This window comes from Talpa occidentalis, unplaced genomic scaffold, assembly GCF_014898055.3.
Source record: "Talpa occidentalis isolate TD23 unplaced genomic scaffold, MPIMG_talOcc4v2.1 talOcc4.5, whole genome shotgun sequence".
In the NCBI taxonomy this organism is placed as follows: Eukaryota; Metazoa; Chordata; class Mammalia; order Eulipotyphla; family Talpidae; genus Talpa; species Talpa occidentalis.
In genome coordinates, this window is record NW_023604861.1 from 59,438,302 (window position 1) to 59,451,955 (window position 13,654).

At 40.8% G+C, this 13,654-nt stretch overlaps 2 protein-coding genes across 9 annotated transcripts in view; one reads left to right on the plus strand and one right to left on the minus strand.

The window, feature by feature from the left end:
• Nucleotides 1-13,654, plus strand: part of SPRYD7 (SPRY domain containing 7) — a 132,408-nt gene that overhangs the window by 61,545 nt on the left and 57,209 nt on the right. The window lies entirely within an intron of this gene.
• TRIM13 (tripartite motif containing 13) overlaps nt 1-13,654 on the minus strand; it is a 40,897-nt gene that overhangs the window by 3,147 nt on the left and 24,096 nt on the right. For 2 of the 6 annotated variants that reach the window (XM_054701475.1, XM_037527269.2), the window contains exon 3: nt 8,124-8,218. The gene's annotated coding sequence lies outside the window, so the exon portion shown is untranslated. Of the gene's footprint in view, nt 1-8,123; nt 8,219-8,447; nt 8,532-8,737; nt 8,796-8,895; nt 8,948-9,539; nt 9,612-13,654 lie in introns of those variants that run through there. The other 4 variants (XM_054701476.1, XM_037527272.2, XM_037527270.2 and 1 more) reach the window with 4 other exon arrangements.

A 13,654-nucleotide genomic window follows, 5' to 3' on the forward strand; every position in this document is an offset into this window, starting at 1 on the left:
AACACGTGGAGCTACTGAAATACACTGCTGAGGGGAGCAGCAGGTAAGTCAGGAGAGGTCTGCTGCACCATGTGGGTAGCTCCCTGACTGGGGATTGAACTCATGCTGCAGTGCTACAGACAGCTTCATAGGTTGTGTCTTAACCCCTTGTGCCACCAGGGAGGCCCTGCAACTAATTTTTAAGAAATCACCACTTGCTGAGTTTTAGTAAAATATCAAAGGTGATTCACAATTATCAATAAAGGCTATAAAAGCATTCCTCCCTTCAACATGTATCTGTGCAAAGTGAGATTTGATATTCTTTGTATATTTCAACCAATAACTTACTACAATAGGTGTAATGCAGAGACAGATAAAATGTTGTCCCCTATTCGTCATTTAACAGTCTATGTAATAACTCTTCTCACAATTGTTCTGCAAGTTATTTTCACAAATTATATTAACATGTCAGTTTATCATTTTAAATTAACACCTTAAATCTTTTGTTTTAATTTCTAATATAGTAAATATGTATACAGTACACACATAACTAAAAATTCTTGGGATCTTCAATTTTTGAGATCAAAAGGGACCTTGAGACACAAATATTTGAGATCTCTCACCTCAATTCAAGTTTACTATTTTAAAATGCACATTTTGAAACTCCCATTCCTGGATTTTTAAAACCAAAAATAGGATCTACCTATGCCCTCATGTTCAGTTTACTGAGGGATAGACATGAAATTATATATAACATTAGTACCAAAGTAATAAATAAAATAGGATCTAATAATCCATAGGCCATCTTATAATCAAAACAAATAATAGTAATTTCAAGAGCTGAATTGGATTTATAATATAAAATATTTAAAACAAAAGCTGAACTTGCAGGGCTAACTAGTTTCATATTGTGAGACATACATATGTAATAAAGATATAATAAACAGGGCCTCCCCGGTGGCGCAGCGGTTGAGCGCTGAGCGCTGGGTTGCGAAGCTGCCCGCGGCCTCTGCGGCGCCGGTTTGATCCCCGGCTGCTCCCCGGCCACCGGAGGAGGGTCCCACATGGCGCACAGACATCTCCTGCCACACCCACTGCTCCCCTCAGCAGTGTACTTCGGTCCTTCTGCCTGCTCGGCTCCCTGCTCTGGCTCTGGTGAATTCTCTCACCTTCCCGCGCTTCTGACTGTACCCAGTGCATGTATAAACAAAACAAATAAATAAATAAATAAAACATGCCTCTATAAAAAAAAAAGATATAATAAACAATGTAAAATTAAGGCAAAGATTCTGTCAAATTTAGTGTTCTCTGGCAAAAATATGTGATCTGATTTTTCTGAATAATCTTTGTTAAGACAAATCATACAACCTTTGAAAAGTATTCTAAAGAGAATGATTATACAGTAGGTTAGCATGTCTCTAAGAGAAATTATAAAGCAGCTGTAAAACATCTTAAGAACAGATACAAAAAAAATGTTTAATGGTCCTCCTGTTCCACTTTATTATCTCCACTGCTCTTTGTCATCTTTCAACTAAGAATGCTGTGCAAAGCCTACATTTTCTAGTAGGCAGTAGAAATAAAGTAGTGGGGGCAGCACTTAACGAAAGCAAATCTGATTTACTCATCCTTGCAAGATTATGATTTCCAAAAAAATCCCATGCAAGCACATTAATAGAGGGAAACAAAAGATACCAAGTGGTTGGGATAAGGAGAAAAAATAAGGGCACCCAAGGCCTCGAGAACCTTTGAAAAAAACTGAGAATACTGCAACAGAGGCCAAGAATTTTAAGACAATCAACTATGACCAAAGGTAAAAAGAAAAACATCACACACACAAAAATTTAGAAATAGTCATTCCAAAGCCACAATCAATTTATGGTTCTTAAACCAGTGGGGAAAAAATGCTATTTGTAAAGTCCTATTTTTAAAAAATGCACCAAAATTACAGTAGATCCTGTCCCCCCTCCTTTTTTAAGATTTATTTTTATTTATTCATGCATACAAGAACCAGGGTGTAGGCCAGAAGTGCAGGGGGTAAGAGGATTCACCAGAGACAGAATGCGGAACAGAATAGGCAGACTGACTGAAATACATTGCTGAGGGGAGCAGCAGGAGAGGGGACAGGTCTGCTGCACCATGTGGGTTAGCTCCCTGTCCAGGGATTGAACTCACGCAACAGTGGCTGGCGACAGCTTTATAGTGATGACACTTGAACCTCTGTGCCACCAGGGAGGCCCAGATCCTGTCCTAATGTTTAGTGATAAAATATGTATCATATATGCTTACAAATTCTGGGTTATAATTTAAAGATTCTTACTATCATTCACTTTGTTTATCCTCTTCCTTTAGTTTTACCTAACTTTATGACAAAACTATCTCATCACTTCCACAGATAGCTTTCAGAGAAGCATGAGACCATATAAACCTAATCCAAGAAGCCAAGAGTTTGGTGCCTAAAAATAAGGTTTTCAGTCTCACTAAATGAAAGGTACACCTCACAGGAAACCAATTTATAGATCCTTTACTTAAAGTGCATCTAACACATAAAATTCTGAAGAAATCAATACAGCATATTCCTTTAAAGAAACTAAAGTACATCATCCCTCTTTCTGGAGGCAAATTTTTGCCCAATATAGAAGTTGAGAAACGTTATGTGAATAAAATTATCATTCACTAGTTAAAATTTCAACTTCACATGTAAAATTTAAGTGTATATAGGCAAACAAGTTTTCCAAGACTCATTTTTTTCCTAATGTGTTTCTGAATACCAAAAAGCCTAAATTTTGAAGCACAACCAATTAAAAATGTCCTCAGGCTTGTACCAACAAAAAAAAGTCAAAAATATCCCCAGTTGTCCGCCACATCTCTGGTTTCCAAGCAATTGTAAAACATCTGACTCATAATAATATGGCAACTCTGGTTGCCATATTTATATTTTTTTATATACTTTTAAATTCACATACAATAAAATTTACTGACAAATGCACAGTTGTATTAACACTACCACAGATTTATTTTTAAGCAAATTTTAAAGCTATCTGCACTTAAGACTATGAAAACTACTTTTTCAATCCTACCTTTATAGCAACAAGTCTCTATAAATGGAAAAAAAAAAGTAACATGACAACCAGAGTATTAAAAGTGGAAAGCCAATGGCCTAAGAGAGAATAAAAGCTAACAGAAGTCCTTTATTTCTAAATGATCAACTCAAAATTATAATTATGCAAAAGGTGCTTCTATTCACTCTTAAACAAGTTAATTTGAATACAAGCTGTTTACTAAAAAACTTGTGATAAGCCATGGAATTTCATTAGCTCCCAGCAATAAAAAGTTGTTCAAAATATTACCCATGACTTCCCCCTCCAAATCCCATTAGAGAACAAAAGAAAAGCCAATATACTTTACTTTGTACCTTGGGATTTAAACCAAATTTCTCCTTGATTTGGGGCATCACTGAATTTAGGAATTTCAAAGCAGTGTCTAAATACCTAGTAAGTAGACAGCATATTTTGAAATTCACTTCATAGGCAAAACTAAATTAAGCAAGTGAAGGTCTTAGAGCCATCAATCTGATCTTGTAACAGTGCTTAGAATAAAAGGGTTCACCTGTATTTTTTTAATTACTTCCTCTTTACAGACTAATCTTGCTTTCAAATAGTGTACTATGTTCTATCTCAGGATATCTATTAATGTTTCTTTGAAACTTAGTAGTGTCTAGTTAACAACTAACTACAGGTATACAAGGATAATGTTGGGGGGAAAAAAACTAAAAAAGGGCACCAACTATAAAAAAGCTATTGAACTGGAAAAAAAGTAAAACTTCAGAAACATCAAGTATGATAGACTTCACAAAGAACAATCTAATATGGTATTGTTTTACATTTTATAAAAATAAAAATTTACTGGAAATCTCTGGATCAAGACATACTTGTCTTGCTCTCGTGAGTAACCTTTCACAGACCACTTAAACATATTAGTTTCTCTCACTGTATGACTGCTTTGAAAGACATTTAATACTATACAAAAATTATTTAGTTTTGTTTGAAATATTCTATATATATGTGTTACTATACTTCATGCTTAGCTATACCTTATTCGAAGTAAATATGCTCAGCAGACTATATCAGTAGAAAGCTAATTATACTAGGGCCTCCCCGGTGGTGCAGCGGTTGAGCGCTGGGTTGCGAAGCTGCCCGCAGCCTCTGCAGTGCAGGTTCGATCCCCGGCTGCTCCCCGGCCACCGGAGGAGGGTCCCACATGGTGCGCAGACCTCTCCTGCTGCCTGCTGCTCCCCTCAGCAGTGTACTTCGGTCCTTCTGCCTGTTCTGCTCCCTGCTCTGGTGAATTCTCTCACCCTCCAGCGCTTCTGACTGTACCCAGTGCTTGTATAAATAAATAAATCTTTTATAAAAAAAAAAAAAGAAAGCTAATTATACTAAATGTTAAGCAATTTTATACACTATGTTGGAACACCTCACTCATACTAAGTATGGGGGTCAGGAGGTAGGAGGAGGAAGCGCTCCTCTTGGAATTTTAACCAGGGAGCCAGATTATTTATGGATATACTTGTAGGATATACTTGTAGTATTTATGCCACAGGAGAGACAATAATTTATCAGCAAAATTTTCAATTCAGCTTTCCCTGAGAGATGTATTTACATCTATAATAGATGTAATTATAGATATAATACATCTGTAATTCCCATTTTATGGGTATTTGCTTTACAGGAAGTTTAACTGTAATGTAACTGTATGTCAAAAGACACCTGTATTTGGTTAACTTATGGGGTAAAAGTGTAACACTAAATTCTACTACCATTCTGTATCTAGAGTCTCAGGGTAAGGTAGTGACAATGACAGTGTCTTTGATGAATAACAAAAATGGGTAATCAAATGACAATGATATTTAAAGATATGAAATAAAAGCCAAAGTGAATTTCTGCCCTAAACTTAGAAACAGCACATTTACAAAAATATTTTTACTTCAAAAGATATCACTAATACCTTATAAAAAAGGACACAGAAAGTTGACATTATAATGAAGTTGGAGAATTATCCCTTTCCCAGCTACATACTCAGTATTAAGAAATCTGTACTCCAAATGTTGCTGAATCCTTCATTTCCATCCAGATTAAAACAATTTGAGTAAAATGACTGTCTGAATTTGAGGGAAATATGCACACAGACTAAATTATTCTGCTAGAATTAGCTTTTATCTTTTTCTTAGATTATAAAATTTGTGATGACAGAAAGCGCAAGTAAAAAAAATCATTCACAATCACATCATCAAGGAATAACCTCTATTTTGGTATTTTTTTTTTGGTATATATCTTCCAATCTCATGTTTGTGTATGCATATTTTTAAAACTGGTAGTGTAACTCAATTTTGTATCTACTTTTTTTCCCACTTATTTTGTAACATCCATTTCTCCTATCCTTATATATTCTTCTAAAACTGGGTAGTCCATCTAGATATGCTCTTTTCTATTGGTTTGTTATTTTTTTTCAATAACCAACTAGAAGAATAATTTAATCCATGTGTACATTCCTCTCAAATTGAGATATATTTTTCTCAAATTAACTTCCTCTGGGCAGGAGAGAATGGGTTTCAACACCATTTGTAGTTCACATAATTTCTCAATATGTAAATCGGGGATCTCTGATCTAGCTGTCAAGCATTCAGTCTAGCATTCAGTGGGTAGCTAGCTATCAACAGATTATCTAGACTGAGATTATTTACATAGTACCTATTACTGTGCCAAGTGAAGATAAGCATTTAATAGATAACTGGTTAAGTCCTACCTTGTAGGAAAGTCTTGGCCCACAGCTCTGATTATTTCCTTAGACAATTCCTGTAAGTTTATTAGTGAAGAATGGGAATATATTTTGGGGCCTCCCTGGTGGCACAGGGGGTTAAGTCACAGCACTATGAAGCTATCCGCAGCCACTGCAGCACAAGTTTGATCCCCAGCCAGGGAGCTAACCCACATGGCACAGCAGACCTCTCCTCTCTTGCCCACTGCTCCCCTCAGCAGTGTGTTTCAATCTGCTTGTTCTGCTCCCCACTGTCTCTGGTGAATCCTCTCACCCCCTACACCTCTGGCCTGTACCCCAATTCTTATATACATAAATAAATCTTAAAAAAAAAAAAAATGGGAATTTTTTTAAATTTATTTATTTATTTATACAAGAACCGGGGTACAGGCCAGATGCACAGGAGGGTGAGAGGATCCACCAGAGACAGAGCAGGGAATAGAGCAGGCAGACTGACAAAATACGCTGCTGAGGGGAGCAGGGGCGAGACAGGAGAGGTCTGCTTGCCATGTGGGACCCTCACTGGCCAGGATTGAACTGGTGCTGCAGAGGCTGCGGAGAGCTTCACAGTGCTGCGCTCAACCACCTGCACCACCAGGGGAGGCCCAGAATGGGAATATTTTTAAGGCTTTGAAAGGACTGTCACATTTTCCTCCAGAAAAAGTACATGAACTCTAATCACATGATGCATGTGAATGCTCCACCTCCTCATACAGTTTCTGACCTTACCTAGAACCATTCCTTTATAGGGGCCTCCCCAGTGGCACCAGGGGTTAAAACGCAGCACTATGAAGCTATCTGCAGCCACTGCAGCACAAGTTGGATCCCTAGCCAGGGAGGTGACCCACATGGCACAGCAGACCTCTCCTGTCTCACCTTCTGCTCCCCTCAGTAAATCTACCTGTTCTGCTCCCCATTCTGTCTCTGATGAATCCTTTCACCCACGCAACTCTGGCCTGCACCCCAACTCTTGTATGCATAAATAAATGTTTTAATAAAAAACAAAAACATTCCTTTATAGAGCTTAGTAAAAAATGAACAAGGCATATTTTTTTTTAACCATACCAACAACCCAAGTTTAAAATATGAAAATCATTTAAGGCAACTAATATTTGTATGTGTCTGTGTATACTGTACATGGGGTACGAATAAAATAGAAGTACTAGGTTAAAAACAATTTAGAGGTTAGCTAGCTAAACATCCCAGCTGAATGAACTGAGGTCCCTCCAAAATGGAGATTTCTCAGTCATACACAGCAAGCCAGGCACAAAATCTAAGTTCCCCAATTCTTAGACCTTAACAATATATCCAAAGTGGGTCCAAGAATTTAGCATTCTCATTAATCAAATGGAGTTTAATCATGGGCTAATTCTCTTATAAAATTCTGTGACTTTCACAAATTATATTGTAACAGGCTCACCAGTAAAGGGGAAAGAGCTCTGAACCTGCTTCTGAATAACTAGATTCAAACGGAGGATTTTTACAATACATACCCTCATAATGTTCTTGGACAGATTAATATGTGACAATTTTGTAAACTGCTAAACTATAAATGTAAGGTGGTTTATTTACATATGTGTAAAAATACTGTGACAGCTATATGCATTTTTACAGCATGAGTGGACTAACCATGAAAGGTCCTAAAAGACAGCTGCCTCTCTTGAGCAGGAAGGCAAAGCAAGTATTGTATAGGATAACAGAAACAAAGCTGTCATGAAAATGTGCATATTTGAAAAAAAATGTGGCAGAAGTAGGGCCAAGTAACTAATCTATCATAAATGTACAGAATGAAAAGAATAACCTATGTGAAGTCAGATTTATCAGGTAAGATTAGTAAGTCAGCTGGTGCAAAAAAGATGGTATTTTTAGGGAAAAAGTCTCAAGAAAGGTTATCTCTTCATTGTGCAATAGAGAAATACAACCAGTTCATCCACAGTCCCACTCCCTCTGAGCCTGTAACCAAGACTGCTATGTAAAAATGAAATTCTGCTTTTAATAGAAAGTCTCTGGAGTCAGAAAACTCAAGCCATTGTTCAAGCCCTAGCAGTCTGGCAAAGGAGGAGGAAAAACTGTAAAACAGAAACGCTGAAAACTCTCTTCCTTTATGATAAAAATATTCGGATTATAATACATTTAAAATAACTGCCACATGAAAATTTACAATTATGGATTCCATATTTTGAGTGTTGAGAAAAATGAAAACAAGGAGCACTATATTAGAAGTGGGGAAGAACATATATATTCAACAGAGCTAAATTTTGAGCTTCTAGGTCTAAAATAATTGGGTGCTTTTTTTAAAAAAAAATGTAAGGAACACGATTATAGTTTACCTCTATTCGCAGCAAACAGGTGTATTCGGCAGGGTTCTATTTCCCAGGGCACAGCAATCTGGTTTTTTACACGCTGTGACTGACAAAAGAGGCCACTGCAAAGAACAAAGAATAGGGAATCATGCATTTCTTTACGTAGGCTCCACAGCCTTGATCCTCATTTTTTTCGAACATGCCCCACAAGTAAAGCCAAGCGGCCAGGTTCTAGTGAGTCAAGAACACGCGAGAGAATGGACATCTTCGTACAAGGTTCCCGGTGACGGCGCCCTCCCTCGGCGCCAGGCAGCCTCCCCGGTTAGGTGCAGGGGGTGGCAGCGCGCTGACCTCTGGTTCCGGCCGCCTTTTCTTTCAGTGGAGCCGGGTATGCTCGGTAACGGGGCAGGTTTTGCGGAGCAGACCGTCGGGCGAGGCCCGCCGCCGCCGCCGCTCCTGCCCACAAGCCCTACCAGTTCCCCGCGGTTCCGCTGCGCGGCCGGGACCGCCGCTCAGGCCCGCTCTCCGCCAGCCCCCCACGCACGCAGGGCCCGGCCCGCAGCGCCAGCGCCCCTCGCAGTGGCCGAGCGGAGCCCACCTCCTCCCCAGGGAGCGGCCGGCGGCCGGCACTTATCCCCGACCTTCAGGGCCGCGGGAGGAGCCCGCCCGGAGCCGCGCGGCGGCCAGTTGTCCAGCGGCAGGGGCCGCGCGTTACCACGAGGGGCCGGCCGCAAAATGGCCTCGAGGCGCCCGTGGGCCCCGCCCCGCCAACCGCCTCCAGCCTCCACGGCCCGCCTACCCGGCCGGGCCTCGCCTTTGTTCCACCTCCCGGTCTCGCCTTCCCGGCGGAGGGTGGGGGGAGGGCGGCGGGCCTCCTTCCGGTGCCGGCAGCCGCCCCGCCGGCGCTGCGGGAGGAGGGGAGGGGCGGAGGCAGCCGGCGCCGATCCCCGCCCAGCGGGCGCGCGCCTGGGAAAGCGCGTGCCCCGACGCGCCGGGGGGAGGGGGCCGGCTGGCCGCCCAGAGCGCCGGGCGTAGACCGTGCGCAGCGCGGGAAGCTGCGCCGCCCCCTGTGGAGCCACCGGGAAGAAAGCCGACACGCTACGAGACGGTTGGGTTTGGATTGTTGTACTTTTTTTTTTGTTCGTTGCATTTTTAGGAACAAAAAAAAAAGCCCAACCCTTCACACCACATCATCTGCATCTCTCAGCATCAGAGACCCGGCCACAGCGATTTGGGGGATGGAGACTGTTACAGAGCAACCCCGGTATGAAACGGGTGCCTGACGGTGGGTCCTCACCCGCGCGCTTAAAAGGGACTTATTAATACTCAACTGCAAGCACACAAAAAAGGTTAATAAAAGGTTTATTTTCAAAAGAGGAAAATGAAGACATGAATAACTCAGGGAGACAGAGAGAGGGATATAATTTCGTGAATGCGTCTTACCAGATCTGCTGACCTGGAATTCCCGGTGACCCATTGAGAGCTGGCAAAAAGCCAAGAGCGTGAGTCCAGAGAGCGACCCCAGCCCACATGGCTGATTTTATACCCAAATCTGGATGCTTAACTCCACCCTCAGGTCCCAGCAACCATCCCTTTGGTGATCATGGGATTTGTAGTTCCCAGTGTCTTGATGGCTCTGGTCTGGGGTGGGGGTGGAGTGTGCAAAACCTGTATGGAGTTTGCTCAGAACATCCTTTCCTTCTAACAATTTCCCCCCTTTGACCTATTGCCACCATTTCTGTGGTGATGAAGATCAGATGTATGGGTGCTGGGGTGTAGCCTCAGATGAAAATTTTTCAGGAGTCCAGTTTGAAAGAAAACCAGTCTCCAGGTATTGTCCATTGTGGAAAACAAAGTTCCTCCATTCCCAGAAAATAGTTCATCAGTCAAAGCCAAAAGAAAAAAAAAAAAAAAAAAAAACATCTGGAGGCATTAGCCAAAACAAGACAGCAAATATATCAAAATCACGGGAAGAAAAAATATCTTAAAATTGGTTCAACTTATCTAAAAACAAGTTCTCTCCACCTTGATCCCAATTTGTTATTCAACAACATAGCAAAAATTTGCTAACTAAATCTACTTTTAAACCATTTTACCTAGTTTTGCATAAAATCATAGGGCAAAATAACCAAACAGCACTTTTAGCTGGCTTTGTTGGACACTCCATATAGGATCAGAGGGAACTCTTGCCATCTGGTCCACGTAGGCGTCAAGAACAAAGTTGATCTCTTCAGACTCCACCTGGTCTTCCTCTTATCGAGAGTACCAGGACTTTTCTTTTTCCCGGTTGTCCAGTCCTGCCCATGGAGGCAGCTTCCTCACCTTTGGAGGTCTCTGGAACCCTACAAACAAAGCAGCGGGTTCTCTTCTTGGTTCAGCTCTGCTTCAACTTCCTGGAAGATTCCACTCACAGCCACCCAATGACACTCATGTCCAATTTTTCCGTTTAAGCAGACAAAATCCCTATGAAATTTATGCAAAAATAGACTCTGACATGAGTAGTAAAAAAAAAAAATTACTACCACTATTTTTATCCTGTGTTAGTATCAAAGGGAGAGAAAATGCAAATACAAGTTAGCTCTGCTGGAAAAGAAAATGCAACATTGCTGCAGGTCCTGGTCAGTCAAAACAAGAAAACTTACTTTGAATCAAAACAAAATGCAAAAAGTTACCAGTATTATGTCAAACAAAACTTAGTAAAAATCAGGAGTATCTCCAGGTCTGTTCAGTCCTTTGTAGGAAATTTTACCATCAAAAGTTCCATCAATAGGAATCTGTTGAGGTCTTTTCCCCCTATTTTCTCCAGAAACAATTTCTATGGGTATCAAACCATTGAAGTATACAATATTGCAAGGTGACAATCACTATTGATAATTTACATACATATCAGATACTGAGAGGTTTTATACACGTTTTAGAAAACCAATGCTGGGCCTCCCTGGTGGCGCAGCGGTTGAGCACTGGGTTGCAAAGCTGCCTGCAGCCTCTGCAGCACCCGTTCGATCCCCAGCCACTGGGCGAGGGTCCCACATGGCACAGAGACCTCTCCTGACACCCACTGCTTCTCTCAGCAGTGTACTTCGTCAGTCTGCCTGTTCTGCTCTCGGCTCTGGTGAATTCTCTCACCCTCCAGTGCTTCTGACTGTACCCAGTGTTTGTATAAATAAATAAATAAATCTTTTTTAAAAAAAAGAAAACCAGTGCTAACATTTCTGTACATGCCAACGTTTTACCATTTTCCAGGTAACAATACTTCCAGTTTTACTTTACTAGGTAAACCAAACAGGACAAATTCATCTAATACCTTTACCAGGAGGAAAGGGAAAAATTTTGTGGAGTGTCTCAGGATCTCTACTGAGGTTCCACAAAATTTCCTTCTATCAACCAAATGACAGGCTACCAAATTTTTACTTGAATTTAGATTTCTGGGAAGGTTTGCCATAAATATTAGAAAACAGCAGCAACAACAATATTCAATCTCTATGAAAGCACTGGCTCAGTTTAGTAGTACATCAAGCCATAACCTTTAGTTTCTTTCCTCATAACTGGAGACTTGTATATATTTTTTTTCAGCGCCTATTGGCACCATGTATACCTCGGCCACAGCGATTTAGGGGATGGAGACCACCGTCTGTCACTGCACCGCACGACCCAGGGTGGGATGGGTGCTCGTGTTGGGACCAAAGGCAGGGCTCTAGCCAGAGTACGACCATTAATAATAGCGATCCCCACAACCTTACACCTGTTTCTTTGCAGACTTTAGACTGAACACTGACACTGAACACTGGCAACTCATGTCTATCTAAGATTTTCTTGTAAGAAAAACAGCAGTGCTCTTTCCTTTCCAAGAGAAAAAGAACTCAAAATCGGCTTTGAAGAATCCACCGCTGTTCAGAGACTATTCTGACTTCCAGCTTCCTGTGCAGGACCTTTAATATCAGATACATTAAGCACTTACTGATGAGTTTCCAGGGATATAAAGACATAATGATAATGACCTCTTTAAAACTTAGCATCTCGGGGGAAATGAGGCAAGTACAAAGTCACAGACTATACCCTGGGGTTGGAGAATTCTACTTGTAAAAATAGATCACAAGAGACAGAGACGTAAATAAGACTGCAGTCTAGTCTTATTACTCTAATGACATGAATTCCAAATGTCAGCTGTTAGTTTACTTATTTGAGAAATAGTCAATAGAAGGAAATTCCATTGTGACAAGAATTTTGACAACCCCTGTTTTATCTCTAACAGAATCTAGTTACATTGTGCATGATATTTCAGGAAGTCTCTGCTTGCGGAGGGGGGTTGTAGAATTTAGGGGAAAGGTACTTAAGATCTATCATATGTGGTGCTTTAGCGGGGTGAGTAATGTTTAGCTCACACTCCATAAAAAGGTGCTCCTCTTTTCTGTCTAAGAAGTCAAGTCGCTCTGTGTGCATCTCCCTGAAACCTTAAAACCTTTGTAGGACAGTTCCCATACTTATGTCATTTATTTTTTTTTTTTTTTTTTTTTTTATAGAGGCATGCTTTATTTATTTGTTTTGCTGGTTTGTTTGTTTGTTTTGTTTTTTTTTTTTATACATGCACTGGGTACAGTCAGAAGGGCGGGAGGGCGAGAGAATTCACCAGAGCCAGAGCGGGGAGCAGAGCAGGCAGAAGGACCGAAGTACACTGCTGAGGGGAGCAGCGGGCGGCAGGAGAGGTCTGCGCGCCATGTGGGACCCTCCTCTGGTGGCCGGGGAGCAGCCGGGGATCGAACCGGTGCCGCAGAGGCCGCGCGCAGCTTCGCAACCCAGCGCTCAACCGCTGCGCCACCGGGGAGGCCCTACTTATGTCATTTAATCCTATTAAGAGCACTGTGGCATGGAAATTATGATCCCAATCCTAGGATAAAGTGATTCTCCAATGTAAAAACTGAAAGGCAGAACTGAGACTCTAAAGTTAGTTTCCAGGTACAGGTTCTCTCTAGAACACCCTAACTCTGTACTGATGAAAACTACACCATGTCTCCTATTAGTGTTGTTTTTTTTAAAAAAATCTAATTTATAGAAACATCTAAAATACTCATATTAAAATGATATAAAAGTGAAAGTTGTTATTAACTCAGATCACAAATTGTCATTTATATAATTGTCATACATATTTATATAGTTAGATCTGATAGGTAAAACACTGGGAAAATATGCATAGGAATTTAAAAAATTGACTATTAAGAAAATGTATATTAAACTCTCTAAGGGTAGGAAACTGGGGAAGGAAAAATAACCTCTCTCTCCTATGGTTATATTAGAACAGCAATCAGGGAATTACTATGTGTGTGGCACAGAAAAAATAGTGACTAGAAAAAGCAATTAAATGCTGGATTTAAACCTACATACACAGCTTCATGCTTCCTGGAAGAGCATAATATAATTAGATTCTGCTAGAGATAATATAAGGATTGTCAAAATTCTTGTTACACTGGAATTTCCTTCTGTTGACTTTTCCTCAAATAGGTAAACTAATGACTGAAGTTTGGAATTCATAAGTCTGCTCAGCAATAAAACCATAGATACAC